The sequence below is a fragment of the Podarcis raffonei genome, chromosome 3, assembly GCF_027172205.1.
Source record: "Podarcis raffonei isolate rPodRaf1 chromosome 3, rPodRaf1.pri, whole genome shotgun sequence".
Lineage (NCBI taxonomy): Eukaryota > Metazoa > Chordata > Lepidosauria > Squamata > Lacertidae > Podarcis > Podarcis raffonei.
Window position 1 is genome coordinate 63,921,572 of NC_070604.1, and position 8,548 is coordinate 63,930,119.

An 8,548-nucleotide genomic window follows, 5' to 3' on the forward strand; every position below is an offset into this window, starting at 1 on the left:
GGCCTTTAGTTGTCTGAAACATCTTGTTTTAGCTGGTATGTGCAATGTTTGTTCCCCCATCCCTGTGTTCTCTTATTGTTTCACTGCTAGCAGTCTTGTGGGTTGGCAGGTAGTCCCTGGAGAACATAAATGCAATGAAATTACTGAAGGAAGTAGGCACAGTGGAGACTTGGGGTGTTTTCACACATGAGGCTAAAGCCGTGCTCATTGCAATCAATTCAAGCCTCAGCTAAGATGTGAAAAACGCTCTTGGAGGTCTGCTGAAATCTGTTTGGAAAAATTCCGAGCACAGGAAATGTGGTTAATAGAATCTATTTGGGAAATTTCTGAGCACAGGAAAGATTTTGTGTGTTTTAAAATAGTGGTTAACGAATAACCCCCTACATTCTTAAATGCTGCTTTGAAACCAGCCAAGAGCATTTATTCTGCCTGCCTCCCGCATTTTTGGCTAAGAAAAGCCCCCCTGTCAGTGCTGGGGATGACTCAAATGGAATAAAATTTACCTGCCTTAATCAAAGACTTCAGGAAATATGCCTTTGACTTTATTTCAGCAGGGATTATAGGTAAACGTTTCTCATTTAAGAAATTTAATTTTAAGTGATTTTATTCTTTGTATCTCTTTTGTAACCACATTGTACATGGTTTCAGAAACTATGGTGTTAAATGGTATAGACTTTGTTTAAATAAATAAATAAATAAATAAATAAATAAATAAATAATAACTAACTAACTAACTAACTAACTAACTAACTAACTAACTAACTAACTAACCAGATGGTGCTGCTGCTGTAATGTCCTGTGCTCTGTAGTCTCTGCTTACATTTCCTGAATGGTGCTGTTTCACAGTTGACAATCCCAGGAAGTGTTTTATCTGACCTTTTCACAGTTAGCTTCCAAGAATGTTGATTTCCATTGTATTCACCTTATACTGTTTTGCCCATTCTTCTGCCAAACCAAGAATCCCTTCAGTTATTTCTGTCATATTTCTGTCACAAGTCATTACACAAACAAACATACAGCCTCAACCCACATTTCTTTATATATTATGTTGTTGTTGTTGTTAATGCAGGAGTAGGATGCTCTTCCAGGGTAACATTCGCAAGCAAGCAAGCAGTATGGCCACTGAACCCCTTCCATGCCTGTCCATTCTTGGGCCACAAACAGGGGTTTTTTTTCAGCCAGAACTCAGTTCTGGCATCTTTCAGGTGGGTGCCACGGCCATTATAAAAGAATAAGGAAGGCATTCATGGTGAGTTCCGGCACCTCTTTTTCTAGAAAAATAGCACTGGCCACAAACCACCTCCCCACCCCCACAGCCAATGAGCTTGGCTCAGTTTCATCCCTGTAAATGCTCCCCAGCCTTTGCATGACATCATGAAAAGAGACACAGCGACCCCTTGTTTCCTTCCGCCAGGAGCTGCTGAATTTGTGTGCTCTCCTTGGTGTGGTGAACTGCCAAACAGCAGGTGGTAGATTGTTGGAGAAATACCTGCAGGTTATGGTCTGACTCTGCCCACCCAGCTTGGCCAAACGGATCATCCGGGGCAGGCAGGAAGTAGTATAAAGTGCTTCCTGTTCCAAGCTGAGCCTTGTGGTCTTCCTGAGCTTTGGTGTATCCCCAACTTCTGTTTTGTTCTTTGATTCTGCCTCTTGGGTTGCCTGTTGGTTCTGACTTACTCGTCATTCCTGACTCCTGGCTCAACCCATGGCTCCTAGTTTGCCTCAGACTGCTACCCACATCCCAGCCCTGATACCTTCATAGAATCTAGTTCTTCCCTCAGTGGTATCTGAACAGGAGCAGCTGGCAGGGAATGGCGCCACCATGGACCTGTCCTCTGAGCAGCAGCATTGCTGCCCCAGACCAAGATGGTGCAGGGACGTGGCAGGGCACTGGTGAGGTTGGGACAGTTCAGGTACAGCAGTGGAAATTCTGGATTGGCTTGTTGTTGCCGTGCTCTGCTCCTACACTGTCCTGATAGGCAGCAGTGACACCACCATTGGGGTGCTAGATCTATAGCACCGCCCTTCCCTGCTACACAACTCTGCACAATATGTGACACACCAACTATGTATTGTGAAATGACAGGTGCTCTAAATTTCCCTGTGGTGCCAGTTTTGGGTGGGCAGAATAAATATCAAGCTCCTAGTGGGCGACTCTGAGAAACATTTGTGGGAGAGGTATGTATCTCCAAAATCTCATCCAGCAATGTCACCTGAAAAAATGTGCAAGGTTTCTCTATTGCTGTTTTGTTAACAAGAGGGGTGCACAGTCTGGTGTTATAGAAAGCAGAAATAAACAGCCACACTAGGGAATGTTAAAAACAATCACTCTCTTGGAATTCGAAGGCTTATATTTCCTTCCACAGCAGGAAGGAAGTGAACTGAATTTTCAGGGACGCATACAATAAATATGGGAATTCCTCTTGAGAATACATTAGCCAAAATTAGACCAGAGGGGAAAAAAGGTTTTATCCCTTTCATCATCATTATTAACTGTAGTGACTAATATAATATAATTCTATGTTGTACAAGGTGTGTATTTAATAGGCAGCTTTTAATTGGGAGTATGTCTAATAAATAGAAAGGAGGACATTTTAAGATCTGAAATTGATGTATGCAAGGACAAATATAATTACATTTTTATTTCTTATTTTGTTTACACTTAATATTTAATGTTTTTCCAGAATAAAACTTTACATTTTGCAATAGTATTGTTCCTTCATGCAGGCCTGGATAGGATACGATAGGATAGGATAGGATAGTTGTTGTTGTAAGGGCATTTGCCCTGGACAGCAGGTTAGGGGTGGTCTTTACTGCACTTTAATCATTAACACTGTGCCAGGGAATGAAAAAAAAAAAGCCTTTTGATAAGAGAGGCCAAACTAGCCATGACTGTTCAATTTAATTATGACCCATTCATCTAATTTATAGATTGAGTGGGTGATTGTAGGACACCTGTTAAAGACCAGCTCCTCCACAACCTGTGTTAAATGTTCAGCCCTGAAATGTGTAATGTCAATATAAAAATAGTGCCTTTGAGCATGTGCAGAATGCCTCTTTCTTGCTGCTGAGGTAGCTGGGTTGGTTGAAGGGAAAGAGATGAGCCTTCAAATCAGTAAGTCTTGACTTCGCTTTTCATCTTTTTTTAAAAAATTAAGCACTGGAGAGGCTTGTCTTTAAAAATGACTAGCCTGGAACCTTTCTTTCCCCTGCCTTCCACCAGGGAGAGACTACAGAGCATACACCAAAGTATCTTTTTTTAAAAACAAAAACAAGTTTATTTGATTGCTGAGATTTACATGACACAGATGTTGCAGAACTTTCATATACATTGCAGGATGACAGATCAAAACGTGAAAGGAGATACAAAGGCAACTTTACTACTGGATGGAAGTTTTCACAAAATCGTTCCTTGCTGGTTTGATTAGGGTGAGACTTATTCCAAATGGCGAAGGCAGGTGGCTTGGTTCTCCAGGTGCTTTTCAACACAGCCCACTCGCGCCAGCCTGCAAATGGCAAAACTATTTTTCAGGTAATCATCTTTATTTACTCCTCAGCCCTTGAACTGAATTGACCAGGTTCAGTAGGATTCTTTCATGTCTTTCTCCTTTGAAACATTTTTGCAACTTGTCAAGGATCATTTTGTTCATGTGTGTGTTCATCCTCAAAGTCCCCGTTCTTTTCCATTATCCCTGACATGGCTAACTTGCTGCTGCAGCTTGGATGGTTGGGGTGTGGGTGTGGGAGTGGGAGAGGAGGAGTTGGGAATATATATTTTACAGATTATAAATATTCAGATAAATAGAAAGACTTTAGACCCTTGGTGTTCACCAAGAGAGGTGGTGTGTGTGTGTGTTGGCAGTGTAGACTTTTGCCCCCTATGGCAATTTTTTTTTAGATCTGGAACTGCTTTCACACATCCCATTCTTGGGAGTTGAAACCTAACATTTAGAGGACCACCCGTTAGCCATTCCCTGCTGTGAGTGTCTACTCAGATGTAAGCCCTGGTGAGTTTAGTGAAAGAAAAGCCTGCTTCAAAGGATTAGTGCTTCCACATCTCTAGAAAGATAAGATTTGTACAAGCCCTAACAGTGGATATACAGCTGAAGTAGATTCATAGGATCAGGGACGCAAGGATTTATTTTAAACTCAATTATTGTATGGTCGCAATAATGCAAGTCTCTGCCACTGCATACACACAGTAAAAAACAGGCCTCTATCTTCTAGATCTCTTCCCTGGCCTTCTAATATGGAAATATGTCAAAAATGCTTTGCAAGCTTGTCTGCAACAGATTTAAGGCTTTAGCTGAGTATCTGCACAGACATGTAGGCCCCTAAATGTGTTGTGCATTTTCAGAAAGATTAGCCTGGATTAGCTCTCAAAGATCATTTCTCAGCAGCAGCTAGAACTGCTTTTTTCCTGCCATCGATAGGGTACAGGTGGCGTTGTTTGGATATAAAAAACACAGAGTAGCAGTGCTAAAGAAATAAAACTTCTTTATTGGCATTACAACTGGGCAGCGGTTTTAAACAGATAATTGAAAAAAGACAATCGCAGGGGTAAACAAGAGTAGGTTGTTGTTTAATACCTGCACATAAAACTAATTATTCTAGCTGAAAACCACAGTACATATATTTTAAGGTGTAATGAAAAATATATTGAGCTGTATTGTGCAACCAACCCCTCTACTAATTTCAAAAGATTTTGAGTCCACGTATGGCTCAGGTGAAACAGCAAAAAGAATCTTTTATTGAAAAAGCAAATTATAAACATGTAGATCAAAGAGAAGACATAGAATCTTCTTGCATTTCAGGTTATAACACATTTTGAGCTGCATATTTTATTGGCTTCATGATAATTGTGTTTTGTTCACTGCCTTTGCCAGCAAGCACCAATAAGAACAACAGCAACAACAAACAGAGACCCGTTTACCGGTATTTGCAAGAGAAATTGAAAAAATAATAAATACAGACAGTGAAGCCAAAGATCTACAAGGAAAGGCAAGAGATGAAAAATTTAAGTGTTATACTAATTCTAAACAAAAAGTAATCCTATGCTCCCTGAGAGGGCAGATGGGGGCCACATAGGAAGTAGTGGAAGGGTTGCCCCACCCTCAAAGAGGGAGGCCAGCCACTGGAGAAACCTCCTAGCATGGTGGTGGAAATCTCCTTCTCCATTCCTCTCCTGCTAGTGGTGTTCTGCAGGTTGTGGAGCTGAAATAGATTCTCTCACTAGGACATGACAGAGTCTATGGAACGGCAGAATCCTTTGATCCCCTCCAAACAGGGCCCAAACTATGCCAGCCTTGGAACTGTCTCGGTTAATTCCCTATGGCTTTTGGACACAGCTAAGATGGACAGGGAGGCTAAAGAATGCATCAAAGAGATGTGACAAGTGTCAGGCTTCAAGACTACTGCCACTACATGCTCCAGTGAAACAATGGGAATCAACAAAAATGCCATGCTCATGACTTCATGTTAGCTTTTCATAACCACTGATTTTATATGTATATATATATATATGTATGTAGCCAACTGCTGCCTTTCTGTATATATCTCAAGGCTTTTATATGTTACTTTCTCTTTTATCGTTTTATTTGTATAATGCCTAATAAAGGTTTGAATAAGTAAGTTAGCTTTTCATGCCCCTTCCAAGGGTAGACCTTCTTGATTGTTGTTGACTCATACTTCAAATGGTTAGAAGTGGTTTCTGTTTCATCAGTGGCATCCTGTGTTGTTGTCAAGGCATTATGCAGACTCTTCATAACACACAGGCTGCCAAACACCATTGTCGCAGTCAACGGGGCCCAGTTCCACATTTGTGGAATTCTGCCTATTGGACTGATCTGACAGGTCACTTCAGCAGCCCCTTTTCATTCAGCATTGAATCGCCAGTCTGAGCAGATGGTCAGGACAACAAAGGATGCATTCAAGCTTATTTTTTAGGGTGACTGAGACTGTTGCCTTGCAAGTTTTCTCCTGACAGAACACATCACACCACATTCCACAACTGGAAGGAAACTTGCCGAGCTATTAAAGAACAGGAGGCTAACAACTCTGCTTGATTGTAGGGCCCTTACAATCAGCATCAGGTGCAGTCCAAAGACCTGCGCATATGTTTGCCCTGGACGACCTTGTGGATGTCAGAAACTATGGCCCTTGTGCTACATGGATTCCTGCAACTGTGGCCCAAGCTATGGACTCAAAACACCAGATGGCCATGTGTTATTGACATGTAGGCAAGATGACAGGGTGCTTTCCAGATCTACCAGTTATCTCTGAACGTGCTGGGGATGCTCAAATGGAAAGAAACAGCAAGACATTGGCTACTTATAGGGTTGCCATATTTTGAAGAGCAAAAAATAGTACACGTTTGTTGACTTCTACTTTTAACTATGAATTGCTATGACAACTCTCATTTTACATACGCATGAAAAAGAGGACGTGTCCTGGAAAAGGACGTATCCTGGAAAAAGAGGATGTATGGCAACTCTAGAAGAGCTTTTGTGCCTGGACAGTGGCAAAGATTCAAATGAAGGGCTGAGCAGCATGTCAGCAGCACCAATTCACAGCTGGCATCAATCAACCCACACAACAGCTTGCTCACATTATCTTCAGGACTATGTGAGCTTAGCAGTCAGGGTGTGGTGTACGTGAAGCACTGTCTTTTTCTGCATCACAATCAATTGCCTGTTGCATGGTTTTTTTACCTCCATAAACTGTATTTACATTGGTTTTGTTCATGCATTATGTGTGTGACTGGCAAACTCTTCACAATTTCCCCCCAAAAGATTGCACTATGAGCCTCCACCACTGGGTGGCTTCTGCTTTCCTTGACAGTTTTTTACACAAGGTGGTATCCTTGTGTAAGCAACAGCACTCTCCCACTGAAGGTTGGAAGTAGAGGGAATGACTGGGCCATTTAATCATTCCTAGTGCAAAGAAATGACAGAGTCACCCACTCTAGAAGGAACTGTTGTGTCTCTCTGCATGACTCACTACTCTGGGCTTGCCTCTTTCTAGACAGCCCAGACCAGTGATTCACTTAGCACCACTGAGGTTTAGCAGCAGCAAATAGCTGGTTGTCCATAGAACCGGTCCAAGATATTTTGTCAGGTTTACTGGGATCAGTTTCTTGACTATTTGCATTCCTGATCCTTGTCTTTCTTGAGCAAGAACTAGCCAGTGATACTTGGGTGCCTGGGTCTGGAGGCTAGTAGAGACCTCTTTGTGTGAGGGGTTGAGATGCAACCTTTATGAAAGTGATGGTGGTGCAGTTCCTTCTCAAGACATCCTCCTCTGAACCCTAAGGTGTTTGACAACTCCTGGCTAGCAGTGAAATGGCTTTGGTCATCCTGGTTGGTTACCTATACCGAGTGGGAGATGAGGAGAGTGCAACTCTATTCATTTTCATTTATATCAGTGGCTTTTGATACCATCAACCATGGTATCCTCCTGGAACAGCTCTTCAGATTGAGAATTGGAGGTATAAAGCTATATTGTTTCTCCTTCTATCTGCAGGACTGCTGCCAAACAGTGGCATTAAGGAATTTCTGCTTGGCCATTAGCTTCTGGCCTGGTGGGTACCACAGTTTTCCATTCTGTGCCCCACACTACTTAACATTTATATGAAAGTGGGTGTTGCTTTCTGGGGATTTGGAGAGCTATGACATCCGTATGCAGATGACAGCCAGCTCTCTTTACCCGTACCACTGGCCATGTGGCTTTTTGGCTCTTTGCAGCATGACAAGTCACTGAACACTGAGATATCAGAATGAAATCTGAAACACATGTTGATTCTACATTTGAAGTCTGAATGCCAGCTAGACTACCATACCATGTTTTTCGAAAGACGATAAAGCAAAACACAACTCAAGTCCTACACCTCCTCCCAAGACTGGTATCAGATTGTAAGATTGGCACACACAGTTTGGGTTACAAGAGTGGAAACCCATCTCAACCCTTGCCTTAACATCAAGAGATCTGCCCAGATATTACAAAGGTTGAAATACTGGAAGCAAAGTTGAGATACAGATCCAGGAAAAGGTTTTGCATATTTCTGAGAAAACCCACCTCAGTCCCCACAACAATTTCCCAGAGGGCTAGGAACAAGCAACACCTCTGAAATGCTATGATTATGGCAAGCAATCCTAACATCTTCAAAAATAATAAATTTGTGGGAATAGAAACTGACTTAGCAGCGGGCTTTCTAACCAGTTATTTTGAAGAATAGACAACATTATGAACTTCAGGCTCTCTATCCTACTAATTTTAAAGCATTTGAAAGATCAGTTAGGAGGACTCTTCCTTCTATCAATGTTCATTCCCACTGTTCACACGTCTTACTTGTCCTGCTTTCAGTGTGCCCATGTCACCTCCGTCTAGGCATCCATGTAGCGGAGACATTGACACACGTGCCTCCCTAGATGCTGGCACATTCTGCCTTGGTTGCTTCCAGCTGGGCTTGGGGCAATCCCTGACATATTCTGTTGGTATTCACCTGTGCAGGGAGAAAGAAACGCCTCTTTCGCACACCTAAAATCGCACT